The 15,944-nt window shown below is 40.1% G+C and overlaps 1 protein-coding gene across 2 annotated transcripts in view; it reads left to right on the plus strand.

Annotated features, from left to right (window-relative positions):
- Positions 1-15,944, plus strand: part of LOC122789899 (mucosa-associated lymphoid tissue lymphoma translocation protein 1-like) — a 696,960-nt gene that overhangs the window by 328,895 nt on the left and 352,121 nt on the right. The window lies entirely within an intron of this gene.

Raw genomic sequence — 15,944 nt, forward strand, 5'->3', positions numbered from 1 at the left:
CTCATCATCTCCCTGCCAGATGCCAAAGCCAGCAGTGTCATTTCAGTAACTGACACTAAATGAGTCTATATTTTGGACATAAATGCAGTTCTCTTAAAATATCTCCACCCCAATCATCTGTACGACTTTACCTATCAAACAGAGAAGACATCACCAATAGCCTTGGGTTAACTTAACACCCTTCAAATAGCTTGGACAGTGATGAGTACCCAGCCCACTGCTGATACTTTTAAAAGATAAGCAACTGTTCACACTTTCATCAGCATATCTCCTTTTATGTCAAATACAGCAGACTGACTAATCATTCAATGTCACTTATTTCTTCATAGAATATGACAGATACACATTCTACCAGAATCCAGGTTGAAACAAATGGCATTCCTTCCTGAAATTAAATTCTTCTGCTGCTATGCCACATGCTCACATCTGGCACGCCCTGGTAGGTAGCACTGCCTGCTGACATTTCCCTGTCTCATTGGTTCCTCCAGCACCAGGGTCACTAGTCAATCCCAGGTGATCTGGGTCACAATGTGGGCTTTATTCTTCTTGTATTCTGTTTAATGTCTACAATTTTTGATAAATTGTCAGATTGTCAAAAAAATCCCATCACACATAAATTTTAGAAACACACAGACAAAAAAAGTTTTTAGTAAGCAGAAGAAACTATCCAAAGAAAGGTAGACTGTAGTTGCTTCACTCTCGCAAACCATACAGTATAGTCTGTCTTTTGTGCAGTTTGTTAGCCAAAGAGGAGTACTACACAAGTCTGTCTTCTTAACTATGTTCACAGATCTACAGTTCCTAAGCAGTTACCTGATAAAATGTAAGAAAACAGTCTTTGAATGTACTTGTTGATGCAGTTTTCCAAAGGAACAGGCCAGATTTACAGCTGGGGTTTCCAGCTGAAGCACAGAACTCGCAGTATTGTGGATGTGCACTTCTTTAGGCTAGAAACAGCATATTCCATCTTTGAAACTCTCCTGGTTTCAAAATATCATTAAGCAGATGCATCTTCTCATAATTTCCAATTTCCTGTAGCAGAAACACATTCTCCTTAAATAGGGTCTTTTTCCAATAGTAAACTCAACACACTTCTTGAACCATAATTCTGTAAAAGAAATTACAGCAGGGAGCCCATTCTGAACCAGAACTCTGTAAAACAAACTACAGCAGGGAGTCCATGCTGCTGCTGCTTGGTGCCCACTCTCTGTCCATGCTAAGCTCACATTCCTTATAAACCTATTGGTGTCATGTGTATGCCCATCTCACCAGTAATATAGATGGTAGGTGCAAGAGGCATTTCTCTTTAACCGTCAGGGCACTGACTCCATAATTGGTTAGAGGAAAAGTATAGGTGCATCCATAACTGGTTAGAAGAAGAGTAGAGGTGCATCCATAACTGGTTAGAGGAGGAGTATAGGTGCATCCATAATTGGTTAGAAGAAGAGTAGAGGTGCATCTATAACTGGTTAGAGGAAGAGTAGTGGTGCATCCATAATTGGTTAGAAGAAGAGTAGAGGTGCATCCATAACTGGTTAGAGGAGGAGTATAGGTGCATCCATAATTGGTTAGAAGAAGAGTAGAGGTGCATCCATAACTGGTTAGAGGAGGAGTATAGGTGCATCCATAATTGGTTAGAAGAAGAGTAGAGGTGCATCCATAACTGGTTAGAAGAAGAGTAGAGGTCCATCCATAACTGGTTAGATGAGAAGTAGAGGTGCATCCATAATTGGTTAGAAGAAGAGTAGAGGTGCATCCATAACTGGTTAGAGGAGGAGTATAGGTGCATCCATAATTGGTTAGAAGAAGAGTAGAGGTGCATCCATAACTGGTTAGAGGAGGAGTATAGGTGCATCCATAATTGGTTAGAAGAAGAGTAGAGGTGCATCCATAACTAGTTAGAGGAGAAGTAGAGGTGCATCCATAATTGGTTACATGAAGACTATAGGTGCAGAGGCACAGCTACCTGTATGTGGACTTTGCCAGTGCATACAGTTTCACTGGCAAGTATGAATATAGTTTCTTTTGACAGAAACTGTAGTCTTGTGCTTTTTATTTGGTCTGTAGTCACAAAGCACACATTTTTTCCATTCATGAGAATATTATGTTTCCTATATATGATTTTTTTTCAGTAACACTTTTGCCCAGTTAAGGACCACTGGAAAGCTATCTCTACTCACTCTTAGTTGGCATGAGATAGAAAAACTAATCCAGCAGAGTATGCCGATCCATCATAAAACACACACATATTGTTACAATGTTAGCATGTCTACTTTAAGGCAAATAAATAAAGTATAATTTAACTGTTTCTTCATTTGTGTGGCATTTCTTTGCTTTCCTGCCTCCTATGTTACACAATGTTATATTTTCATAGAAGTCTTGCATTGCCTCTTCTTTAGGGAAGTGACTCCTACATCTTGCTGCCCTTTAAATGCTACATTTTGACCAAGGGGAAGCCCACTTAGCAAGGTATCAATAACCTTGCCTTTGTCCAGTGCATTTAAGGAAATACAAAATATTGTATCTGAGAATACAGTCTTACAGATGTCTTCACTAGATCAGACAGCTCAGAAACTATAAACACACACACACAAACCAGTTATTTTAATTTCAACAAACAGCCACATTTATGTGGGCAGTTCAGGCATGAATGAATCTTGTCATCATCCGACCTCATTTTGTAAATGACAGGAAATGGGCCCAAAGTGCTTAGGTGATTGGAACACACATTAGAGAGTTATTCAGGATTGTTCTAACCATGTCACTTGAGTTTTTTTCATATAAAGCTATAGTTAATAATACTCATTTCATAAGTGAAGAGTTGTAAGATACTGCAAAAGAAAACTAGACTGCAATCACATAAGATATTTTTGGTACCGGAAAAATCCCAAAGTTTTGTCAATTTGGCAGTCCCCATCAAACCATTTGAGTAAGTTAATTTATAAAATAATTTTAACTTCCCTGAGTGGGACAGAGGCATTAGTACTACATAGAAGAACATGATATGATACAAAACATTTTACTTTCTTACCACATTTGTCCTTTAGCAGTCTCAGTCATAATTAGTCATTGGCTCAGTGTTATTTAACAGAGTTTTATGTGGCTTATTTATAAGTATGCCATTGATTCTGTCTTTGTGTTACTCAGAGTACAGAAAAGGCAGGTAGGAAACAAAAGAACATCACAGTCAATGGACAGTTGAACTTGAGCAATAGTAGTAATAGATGTGTGGGCAGATGGGACAGTGGGTAAAAGAGTAATGTAGTAAAGTAGGAAGATGAGTAATAGGCATCAGAAGATACCAGAATGATGAGAAGGCAGTCAGAAGAGAGGCTTAAGAAGCAGAAAGCCAATGTAACTGGATACAGACAGAGGGACAGAGATGACAGGAGACAACGGACAGTCGGAGCCTGTGATGGCCAGGCAAGAGATTGTACTGGAAGAAAATAGATGCAGTTAGGAAGGGAGTGGATGGCAATTAGCCTAAAGGGAAATAGAAATGAATGTCAGTGAGAGCAGGTAGTCAGCAGCAATACAGGAAAATAAGGCTTTAGTAAATACTGCGTGGGAGGAAGAAACAAGTAAAAGTAGTCCATGAGAGAAAAGGGTGATGCTTATGATGAGAGACTCAATGACTATATGAATGAGGTAGGGAGGTGGGGTTGGTAAAGGTAGAATCAGTCCCAGACCTAACCCTTAGCAAGATATTTTTAGTAGTGACCAAGTTCTGGTCAATGTGGGAACTAATGACATGATGGAGGGGCCATGCAGATAATGACCATATGTATTGACCTAAGAGAATTAATTCACATTCTTAGAAGAGCTACTTATACTTAAGGCCAGCAGAATGATATAGGAGATAGTTCAGCAGTTAACTGCTGACTCAGAGTAGACAGTCCAGTACTTGCAAGTCCAACGATTGTCTGGGAGATTGAAGAGCTGCTCAGCAGGGATAAATTTAATCGGAGTCCCCATGGAAATAACTTGCTAAAGTGATGAATAGAAAGACACATTTAGATACCTTTTGCCTTTAAACTGAGATGAAAAGGGGGATGTGAAGGCAATCAGGACTCCACTAGCTGCATCCAGCATTAAGCAGATAGGAAATGTCAGAAAGACTACAGGTTCAAACAACAGGGCAGCAGTAGCAGCAGCTTATGGCAGAGCAGGACATTCATGAACAAATAATAATCCAACTCTGAGGAATGTGCTGAGACCACGACCAAAAAAAAATAGCAAACTGCACAAAAAGGAAGGGCTGAATAATGTCCTGGAAACTCCTTTTTATTACAGACTTAACAACACATAAATGCGCCAAAACCAAAGATTTTTATTATAAAAGGGAATGAGAATGAGGCTCTGTGTTCATCGGCTGAAGTCTTTCTAAATGTAAGAGATGAAAATGCTTTGGGTTTGGAGCATTTATGTGTTAAGTCTGTCATAAAGAGGAGTTTCCAGGACATTACTCAGCCCTTCCTTTTTGTGCCATTTGCTTTTTTTTTGGTTGCATTCATGACCAAAAATTTAGAAAGATGGAATGGAGAAAATGTGCGAAAGTGGTATGAGATACCATAAAAAGGGCAGCCCAGAGATGTATGAAAAAGGATTAGGTGGCTCGCCAGTGCAAAATGGAAAATAAAAACAATCCATTTCACAAAGGAGTTAAGTGCAACAGTAAAGGAAATGGAAAGGAGGTACAGGGACAAGAGAGAAGATATCTAGAAAGGGTACATGGAGGCCAGAAGGAAGGCAGCAAATTGCACCAAGAAGATAAAAAAATGTAGAAAATGTTAAAAGTAGACATTAAGAAAGGGAGGAAGGCCTTTTAAGTATATACGAGAAAAGAAAAAAAAGGAAACTTGTGAAATACATGGGAAGGGCAAAAATCATATGGAAAAGATGTAGCAGGTAAACATTGTAAATTAATTCTTCATTTCAGTGTCCACTGCAACAACAAAAGGGTATTCAATTCTGAGAAGGTTCCCCAAGTCCAGAAGGAGGGTAGACTGAAGAAACTGCAGCTACTGAGGAGTTTTTTTTTTTGTTATTTTCTAAGGGGGGGACTAAAGGAGATTAACGCATAAGGACCTGAGGAGTTGTCACTGAAACTCCTAAAAGTGCTGCAGGGCTTTTAGCAAAAAAGCTGGATAGAAATGTTTTATATATCTGTAGTGGAGGGGGTGGTGCCAGGTGACTGGGACAAAAGAGTTGTGGTGACAATCTACAAAGTTTGACCAAGAAGCCACCTATAAATCTGCACAGGACATGGAAGCAACATCATTCTTGTGAATAAAAGTAGTTTTGGAATATTGCCACCAAATGAATGAACAAACCTGAAAGTAGACCTGACAAAGGGAAGTCAAGTCTAAAAGGTAGCATCTTCTTCACTTTCACCAGTCCATGTGCATGATGATACCTTGGGACTTGCAGTCCAAGGTTAGAATATGCAGTTGGTAAAATCAGGCTAAATAATCTGGAGTATAAAAGGACCCAACAGCTGTTATTTTGAAAAACCTGAATCATCAGGTTCAATGTGAAATGGTGACAGTGGAAACAAGTAAAATACTGAATGTATGCTTCAAATGGTGACAGTGGAAACAAGTCAAACGCTGAGTGTATGCATCTAGGAGTTGGAATAAAGAGGCAGGAAACTGCTAATCTTCCTATATAAGGACTGCAGTAATTTAAGGAAGTGTCCTTTGTGCATTAGTGGAAGCCTTATAGGGAAAGAGGGATGTCATTGCCCAAGGTGGTATGGTGGGAGGGTGACTAGAATATTCAGTAACATGGAGAAAAAGACATACAAGGAGAGTCTAAAGGCACTCAGACTTTTTTTTACTGAAAAGAGGAAAGATGGGAGATATAATAAGTGTGTAAATGTAATACAATTACTCTTGTAAAAAAATGGTATTGCAAACAAAAATGGCATTCCCAACAGACACAGGAAACACATTTTAACCTGAATATGAAAAAGCATTTTTTTTTCACAGAAAGGATGCTGGTGTAATGGTTATCCATTTTTTAACTGGTGAAGACCACTAGATACAGTACTTGCACTAGATACAGTACTTCTTTTCAGGGTTGACTTGGGCATACTGTGTGATTAAGTGAATTGCTTGAACAAGTTCTCTAGCGATGACTATATGGTTAAACTAGACAATTTACATCATGCCCTCAGTGCGTATGATGCTAAACTTCAACATATTAAAACCAAGAAGCTTAACAGAGACTACTCTGATTTTAAATGTGGTAATATCTTTGTATAGCCAAGGAATAACGTGGCTTTGAATAAGCACAACTATGGCCCAACAGTGAGAATGGAGGGGGAACACTTAGAAGAGCAGCCTATACCTACTCCCTCGGGTAATCAACCATTGAGGGGTGTAGAACAGTGGCCTACTGCTGTGATGAATTTTCCAACATTGGCTATACCTACATCACGGGAGAGGTCTGATGATATCTATGGTGTGTCAGCTGAAGCTGCTCCTCCACCTGTAGAGGTCACTGGTAACTCTATGAATTTGTCAGGTAATAACTATTTAGTATCTGTTGTGGACACGCAGGACACTGATATAGGTGTCCATTCAGGGGCTAGGCCTAAAATGCTGTATTCACAGCTATTTTTACACCCTTTACCTGTCCCCATGAAAAAGAAGAAAGAAAGAAGGAAGGAGCCTCAAGGGGAAATGTCGTTAAAGCGCTTGAGCAGTCAGGAATGGAAACGGAGAAAAACTTTGGTTTGACTACAGGTACTGAACTGTTTTTTAATTTATCTGGTCATGAGTTGTCTGATCTACAAATTCGAGTGCTTAATAAAGGCTTAAATTTTGTGCCAGCGAACAAACGTGTTCACAGAATTGGTCATCGAACTTGAGCAATTTGGCAGAAATCTGCAGTTAAGGAAAATGTTTGGTGAGACTGATAATGACAATCGAACTGTTGGTGTTAGAAAACCAAGTTTATTTATTCCGAATATTAATCCCACTATTGAGGTGTTCTTAAGAACTTGTGAGAAACAGCTACATGCACAGAAGGAATATAATTCCAACAAATGTTTTTATAATATCTCTCATGAAGAGAGGGAAGCTTTGATAGCTCTATGTAATAATCCTGATTTAACCATATGACCATCAGATAAGGGGGGGGGGCTATGGTTTTGATGGACACTACTTGGTATAACCACAAGATTGAACTTATGTTACAAAGTGTTACTGCCTATGCTAACATCGTTATGCAGGAGGTTGATGGTATTATTACATTTGTCAAGAATACTTTAGTTGATTTTAAGTTACTGGGTATCATTACGGAAGAAGTGTTTAACTTTGTGTTTATTGAGTACCCTGTTATCCCTATCTTTAAAGCCCTGCCCAAAATACACAAAAATTCAAAGGACCCACCACTTAGGCCAATTGTTTCTGGAAGAGGGTGGGCAACTGAAAATTGTTCTATATGGGTAGAATACCAATTTAAACTGTGGTAACTAATGAATCTAGAATATTGAAGGATACAGCGCATTTTTTGACTAAACTTTATGAGTTTTTGAATGCTCAGTCATCCTGTAAACCCTTTTTACTAGTAACTCTTGATGTTTGTGATTTATTCGCTATGATACCTAATGACTATGGTCTTCAAGCTATAAAGAAAATATTAAGTAATTATGATTCTATGACACCACAAAATGTACAAGTCCTGAAATTGCTAGAACTTGTCTTAGAATTTTAAGATATTTATCAGCAATAAGACTATGAGATAAGCATAATGCACTGGCTGTGCATATAAAAAGTCATAAGGGACATAGTATTGTCTTTCAAGTACTACAGCATATTTATGCTGATATTAGGAAGGGAGATATTGTGAATAGCACCGAATACAATGAAACTAGATGGATTATTGAACTGGGAGCAAATAGATATCCAGTTCTTAATGGTGTGGTGCCTTTAAACCAATACTTAGTAGGCGTAGACCCTATATTAATCTGCATTAATTGTTTTATTGATTTTATTCTGATTGGATGATTTGTCTTTTAAATATCATTATTTTATCTGAATGTTGTATGTCTGAAGAAGGGTTTTTTACCCGAAAGCGCTAACATTCAACTTTGTTTCAATAAACGGTTCGATTTAGCCTGGTGATCTGTGAATTTATCTTTTCTTTGGATTTGTGTTGCTTTAAGCCACAGACTTTTGTTTTTTGTCCACCTTACTTCTGTTTTTATCCATTTTTTAACTGGTGAAGACCACTAGATATAGTACTTCTATTCAGGGTTGACTTGGGCATACTGTGTGATTAAGTGAATTGCTTAGAGGTATACAATAAGTAAAACGAAAATTGAAGAAATGAAATCAAGGTCTACAGGAAGAAGCACATTAATACCTCATAGCTTTATTCCTTTGCAATAAACTGAGAGGTCAATAGTGAAATTATTTACAAGGGTATTTGGTAAAAGCCAAGACAGCATAAGACATTAAAGCAGCTTTGTATTCATTGAGGAATGGGATGGACAAGATGAGGCAAACGTTTTTGACTAGCTGCAGCACCCATACAAACTTGTTAGCTTGACAACACTTTTGTAATGGCTAGTTTATATAGTGTAAATTAGGGGTAGGTTGTCTCCAGCACCACTATAGAGTGACATTCAAAAACATGTTCTTTGGCACTCTAAATGGAGCCCTTTCTCAGTATCATCGCCATAGCATTATTATTGTTTTTATGTGCATTCATCTAGGGAGGCTCCTAAGTTTTAACGAGTGTTAAAATGCAGTGCATTGTGTATATTTGTTTTTTTTTTTCATTTGCAAATCATTATGCACAATCATCTAGAAGATATCCAGGTTTGATTATGTATGCAGTCAATTCTGGAAAGTCCCAGCTTTTTATAGCATTTTGCATGTAATTAATGAGTCATATACAGCCATCTGTGAAGTACTCTCTACTTGTACTGCTATTTCGCACAATGTTATTAAGAGAATCAGTTGGGGATAGTCCCTTTCTTTTAATATGCTGTCTTTAATGTTCTTACTTGTGTAGTCAGATGAAGAAGGTTTCTAATTGTTTCTTATATTAATGTTGATGTCCCTCAGCTTAGGGAGATCCCAGCTCTTGATGCTGTTTGGCATATTAGTATTTGTGAGTAGTTTCCAGTTTTCCATGTTGCTTTACGTGTTGCAATTTCTATATGTTGGTCGAGTGTCCTCCACATTTCTCATTTTACTATTTATGTGCAGCAAGGTGAAGATCCTCAGCTCTTAATGTTGTCTTACGTTATTGCTTTTATTACGTGCAGTCAATGGGAGAGATTTCAATTATGATCAAGAGGACTTTTTTAGTAAGTAGTGAATGAGAAATCCATTTTGAGGTGGCTCTCTTTAGCACAATTATTTCCGTTAACAGTGCATAGAGATCTAGGATGGCACACCTCTAATCCCATGCTTCCCAGTTCTTTCTTATTGTAAACACAGATCAGATCTTAATCCCAGAATGGTTCGTAAGGAATGTTTTAAAAGTTCAGCACTAAATAAGCAAACTGTCACTGTCATACTGTCATCAGATCACCATTCAAGAATGGCAATGGAACTACTTGTATGCCAGTGCCATATGCAGAGTGTCAGATGTTGTCACATGTACAAAAGATTTAATCAGACCACAAGACAGGTGAGATAAGAAAGGTTACAATCTATCCTTTAAGGTCAGAGACAATTTCTGCAGAGGTTCATAGTTTATCCAAAAGTTGTGTGACCTCAGAGTAGGTAAGAGGGTCTGAGAGACTTAGGGTGTGGGCAGCATGTCCCCATTTCATCCACTGCAATGAATTTTAATTTCATGGAAATGGTCTTCTGCTAAAAAAGCATATTGTTTAATGAAAAACTCAAGGTCTTTCTCAGCATAACAAAGATGTAAGCTTTCCATCAGCTTGCAAGAAATCAGACTCATGCCTGTCATCAGCTTATGACCAAGAGGGTTGTAAGAGAGACATCCCCCTGGCACACATTTTGGGTAGTGGTTCTCAGGATTCACACATCACACCTCCCATGTTGATGCACACAGCTGATCAGCTTCCATGTGAGAAGTGGGCTGTTAGGTCTTGCGAGTTCTCCAGCTTTGAACTTGAACCCCAGGCATATTCTCCTGCCCTCACCTTCAAACATAGTCCCATTTCACATCTTACAATTGGAAGCTTAGTTAGCCCCACAGCATTGAATCTATTCACAGTATTTGATGTCAGTGAGTATATTCAGGTATAACGTTTATGTGAGAGTAAAAGCTTCTGCAAGCTTTGTGTGAACTGGTGCTGCCTCTGGTGGGTTCCCCCTCTCAAGGGTGACCTGCTGCCCACCACCCAACATGTTCTTGTCCTTCACCTTGTTCTGGAGATACTGCTGATTGAGCACAGACTGTGACTTGGTGGAGTTTTCTTCCCCTGGTACTTCCTGATAGTAGAAATTGAATGGCAGAGTAATTCTCCTTGTAACTGACAAAGATAATGACACACCCTTTTTAACTTTTCCCCACGTGACCCTTCTTTGGAAAAACAAGCTGGTGAGGTCCTCCTTGGTATGGCATGTAGTTCCTTTCCATCTAAAAAAAAAAAAACTAACCAGTACTTAAGGAAGAAGACTCTGGAACTCTAGGTTCCTACCCCAAATGAAATTCAACCTTAATGGTGTTCTTCTTGTGGTCTGGAAGCCCTCATTTTTCTCCTACACCTTTAAGAAGGTAGATGATTCCCCTCCCTCCTTCAGCAGAGTGGATTTCCATTTCCTCTATACATGCTGGGGCATTTTCCCATGTGATGTTATTATCCCAGTATAAGGCCTAGAAAGCACAGTTCCTGCCTATTTTGTATCCAGATAAGGAATCTAAACTTATAAGAGGTGTGTGCAAAAGGATGCTCAAATTTGTTACTCTGAGCCTCAGAGCACTGTATTATGTCTCTCATCTGCCTCAATTCCAGGCCTCTCTAGTAGTTGTGGTTGTGCAGTTGTTGGCAGAATTCCTTGATTCTGGAATCAGTGAGGCTGTGTAGAAGATTCCTATGACTGTTTTTGCCATTTCGCACTGAGCTAATCGGAGGAAGTTGGAGGAAGGGCTCTGAGCTAACAAATCTGAGATATATAACATTAAGTATCCTGTTTTTTGCTTATTTCTGAGTTATTTATAGCACTTTATTTTACTCACTGTGTGTGAGGTATTAAGTAGAATTTTCTACAATTGTTAAGCATCTGGATGGGTTTGTTTGTTCTGATTTCCTGTACAATTGCACTTTATAAGCACTTACACGAGTGCATGGATCGTGCAATCCCTAACAGAACCAAGATGCTATCCTCCAAAAAAAGGAATCCAATCTGGTGGTCCCCTGCTATAAACAAACTCTACAACAGAAGAAATAAACTGTTGCAAAAAATAGTAAAATCCCATGATTGGAGGAACTCCATGGTCAGCCTCAGTAAGAAGCTGAGATCCCTCATAAAATCCTCCAAAGTTAGTTACGAAAACAAAATCGCCACTGATTCTAAAGACAACCACAAAGCATTCTATAGCTATGTCAAGAATCTCAATGGCAACACTCAGATCTGCTCTGAGTTACAGCACAATGGCACTAAACATACAGAACAAAATGATATTGCCAACATCCTGGTAGATAGGTTCACTGCTAACTTTACCCTTTCTCATCCCCTAAAGGGCCCATCTCTATACCGGAAGAATGCAAAGTACCTGTAATCACGGCTGCACAGGTAAAAAACACACTCTCCAAAGCCAAGAACACACCATCCATGGGATCTGACAACATCCCAGGCTGCGATGAACTACAGAACTAACTGGCACCCCACCTAAGTACCATGTTCAATCATAGCCTCACCTCAGGCTTTGTGCCCACTGAATGGCGCACAGCAACAGTTATCCCACTCCACAAAGGGGAGCCACCACGGACCCTGGGAACTACCGCCCCATTAGCCTGATGAGCCTGATCTGCAAGGCTATGGAGCGTATCATCATGGAACATATAAACAATGGCATTGGTAATCTCCAAACTCTGGACCCTACCTAGTTCAGGTGTGTAAAAGGCAGATCTTGCTCCTAAACCTGATAGACTTCTTTGAAGTGGTCACCAAAGTTGTAGATGAGGGTAAGGTGGTACACACAGCCTATCAAGATCTCACCAAGGCTTTTGACACCATCCCCCACTCTGGAATTATAGACAAACTCACTAAACTAGGTATAAATCCCTATGTCACAAGATGGGTTGCCAACTGGCTCACTGACCAAACCCACACTGTGAAAGTAGCAGACTCTAAATCCAACTTCAGACCAGTGACAAGTGGAGTACCACAGGGTTCAGTCCTAGGTCCTCTCCTGTTTGGTATCTACTTATCTGAAGTACAGGCTAACACAGAAGGTCTTTGGCTAACAAAGTTCGCAGATGACTGCAAACTAGGAGCCATAATCAAATCTCCTAATGATGTGGACATCCTACAAAAGGACTTCACTGAGACAGATGCCTGGTGTCAAAGCCATGGCCTCAAGCTCAATGCCAAAAAGTGCATTGTCATCCCTTTTGGTAAAAACTCTGCACCCATGAACTACCATATAGGCGGTAGTCTACTTAACACTGAAAGTGTGATAAGAGACCTTGGGACACAGGTGAACAGTAGTCTCTCCTTTGATAATCACATTGCCACAGTAGTCAGGAAATCCTTCTACATGGCACACCTCATCACAAAAGGTTTCTCATCCAGGAAAAAAGAGGTCATTGTTCCCCTCTGCTCAATCACTCATTAGACCCATTATAGAGTACAACGCCCCTTTTGGTATGTACCTCACAAGTCATCTACAACAACTGGAAAGGCCACAGAAATACCTCACAAAGAGGATTACTGGCCTCAAACAGATGCCCTACGCAGACCATCTCAAAAAAACTCCAGCTTTACTCTGTCACATATCGCCTACTCAGAGGCAATCTCTGCCTAACATACAAAGCTATGTCAAACGCAGAGCTGTTGAACATGCTCCACATAAAGAAATCCCAATCCCTCCGAGCTACATGCTCTAGGGACCTAAACCTTGTCACCACAATAAACAGAACATGCTGGAGGGATAGCTTCCTATATCAGAGACTTCCCATACTTTGGAACAAACTACCTATCTATATCAAACAAAGCTCCTCATTAGCACTCTTCAAGAAAAATCTTGATGATTGGATGGGAGATAGGAAATTCACGCCGGGGATCACTTCTGTGGCTCTGCTTGACAGGGGCACAGGAAAATAATTTTCTTGGGTGGCAAAACCAGGGTACCGTTTGGCAAGGCTTATATAGGCCCTAGGGCCAATAGCCTAGTACCTACCTATGAACCTATGGCTTCCTCATAGATTTCCACATTATCTGAGTCAGTTTTGGCTTATTCATTATGTGACTGAAGTAGCAGCATACATTGGGTAACATTATTGAATGACTTAACTCAGGTTCTCCTGCTTCTCCTGGGAAGCTATGATTGTTTATTCTGGATGTCACAGGGAGGTCTTATTTCAGCAGCTTTTCAGAATGTGCTCAGAGAAAAACAGAAGAGAAACAGGCATTGACATACTACAAGTCTTCTGTATTGCTTCCGCTCAGTTACCTCCCATCCTTGACAAGTTTCACAGCCCAAGAGAAGGGGACCTTCTCACATACAGAAGAAGGCGGCTGAGTCTCAGAGAGTCTTCTCCTCTCTAGGCCCCCAGGCCAAGTTTCCTAGGAGTCAAACTTCACAATATGCTATACAGCAGTCTAGATTACCTCACACAGCTATGTAAGCCGGTTCTGTAAGTCTATCTAGCTTACACATCTATCACTAAATACAGATGGATTCAGAACACCATATTTAACAGACATATCTTTAACCTCTTAGGTTCTCCTCCTCCTTGTTAAAGGTTAACCCCTTACCCTACAGCTCTTCAACAGTCCAAGATAATGTTTCTCAAAATTTTTGTAGAGTCTGTTTTCCTTTGGAAAGTGGAAGAGGAGTTTATTTTTGCTTTTTCCTCTTCTCAAAGAAGTTGGGGGTTGATTTCAACAGGCAGATAGACTAGGTTCTGCAAGTCCTGGATAGCAACTTTGCAGGGACTTGTGCTGTTTCTTCCTCTGCTGGTCTGGAAGATGTCATCTGATATTTTAGACACTTTTTAGCACATCAATGTCTAAGAACCTCACAGGTGACTAATTATGCTCATTCTGGGTCAGACTAACATTTTATAACAAGATGCTGTCTTTTGGCTTGTCATTTCTAAATAAAACACAAAACCAGGAACTCAATGTCCGAAATATTTAGTAATAAAATAAAAACAGCAGTAGAAAATTATTAAATATTTCGGAGACTGAGTTCCTGGCTTTGTGTTTTATTTGGTGCTTACTGCTTTCGGAACTCTTCAGCTACCAGGATAAGTTTATTCTTTGAAATGGCCTGTCATTTCTCTCCAGAATGTTCACCAGAATTCTTGCACAGTGAAAGGGATCTTGCAAAACGTGAGTCTTCTAGTGTTCTGTACTGACAATTGCCTCCCACTGAAGTGATCAAAGAATTTCCTAGCAAATCCCATTTTTGTAGCCTAATATGGTTGCAGTCCCTGGAGGTCACCATAAACTGGGTGAGGTGAAACTCTTTGTGTACCCTGTTGCATTTAGTTGCCTTCTTAGGGGTGGATTTATACACCTTTCAATACAAGCAATTCCTGCACATTGGTGAGGGCCCAGAAGATAAAATATTGCATCATACAGACCTTGTGGCAGCCACTATCCTTCATCGGCCTGCCTTCAAATGAGGGTGCCAGTATATAATTGCATGCTAGTATTTGTAGTCATCATGCCATCACTGGTCAACACCTTGTGTTAGGCCCCTATCCTCTGGCTGTAGGGGGGGTGAACTGTTTCCACCAATCTTAGTGTGGAATTTCTACTGCCTTTCACTGAATGTGTCACAGGTCTAGGTGACAGTTGCTTCATTGACTGGTTGGGGAGTTCACTTAATGTCTACCTTGTTGTAGGGTAAGTGGCGCCTCCAGGATAAGAGGCTGTACATAAGCCAGCTTGACTTGATAGTTATCTTTTTATTCTCTTCAGACTCTAGAATGGGACTTGAGACCCAAGCCCCTCCTGCTCATATCAGACAACTAAGCCATGGTGTGGGTTTGTAGACAAACAGGGTGGGACACACTTGACACCCCCCCCAGTACAGAGAAGCAGTGCAGGTCTGTCAGTGAGCCATTGACTGAAGAATCATCTTATAACCGTTTGCAGCCTCAGGGAGATAAATATGTCAGTGGAGTCTCACTTCATTTTCCAGCTTTGTCCTGAAACTGAGCCTAAGAGAGGCTCTCCTGATGAATATCTTCTTTGAATAGTTTGCCCCAGAGAAAATTGTTTCCTCCCCTCTGTTCTTCTTGCTGCAGTAGGATAGAGGAGAGATGGCTGTAAGAGCACTTTGAGTTCATTAGCAAGGAAGATTCCTGTATGCCATTCACTCTGTCCCTCTGATTTTTCTGTCTACCAGCCAAATGCAGAGTAGGAAGACCAAAGCTCATCCTGTTCACCTTGTGATGACTGAGAAGATAGTGGTTTAAGGCTGACTGGTCTCTAACTTTTTAGACATTTTCCCAGTGCTAGTCAAAGTTGTCCATTTAGGTTACAGTACCACAGTTGGCTTCATCTTAGGGCATGTTTGTCCCAGTGGCTCCCCCAATTCCCAGTGGACTGTCTTGCTGTCTGATTTTACAGAACTGAATCAGCTTGCCAGAAAGCCTTTTTTCATAAACAGACATATACTGCAGTGTTAAAGAGGTTCTCTGGATGGATAGGGCACCTCCATTACCTTAGTTGGTAAGTCTACATGTAGCTCTCACTTGTCTTAGATACTGCTTTGATTGCAACCTCAGTTTCACCAAGGTCAGTTATTTGTTTCTACCATCTTTCATA

This window comes from Protopterus annectens, chromosome 15.part0 (assembly GCF_019279795.1).
Source record: "Protopterus annectens isolate FY-2018-M chromosome 15.part0, PAN1.0, whole genome shotgun sequence".
Taxonomy (NCBI): domain Eukaryota; kingdom Metazoa; phylum Chordata; order Ceratodontiformes; family Protopteridae; genus Protopterus; species Protopterus annectens.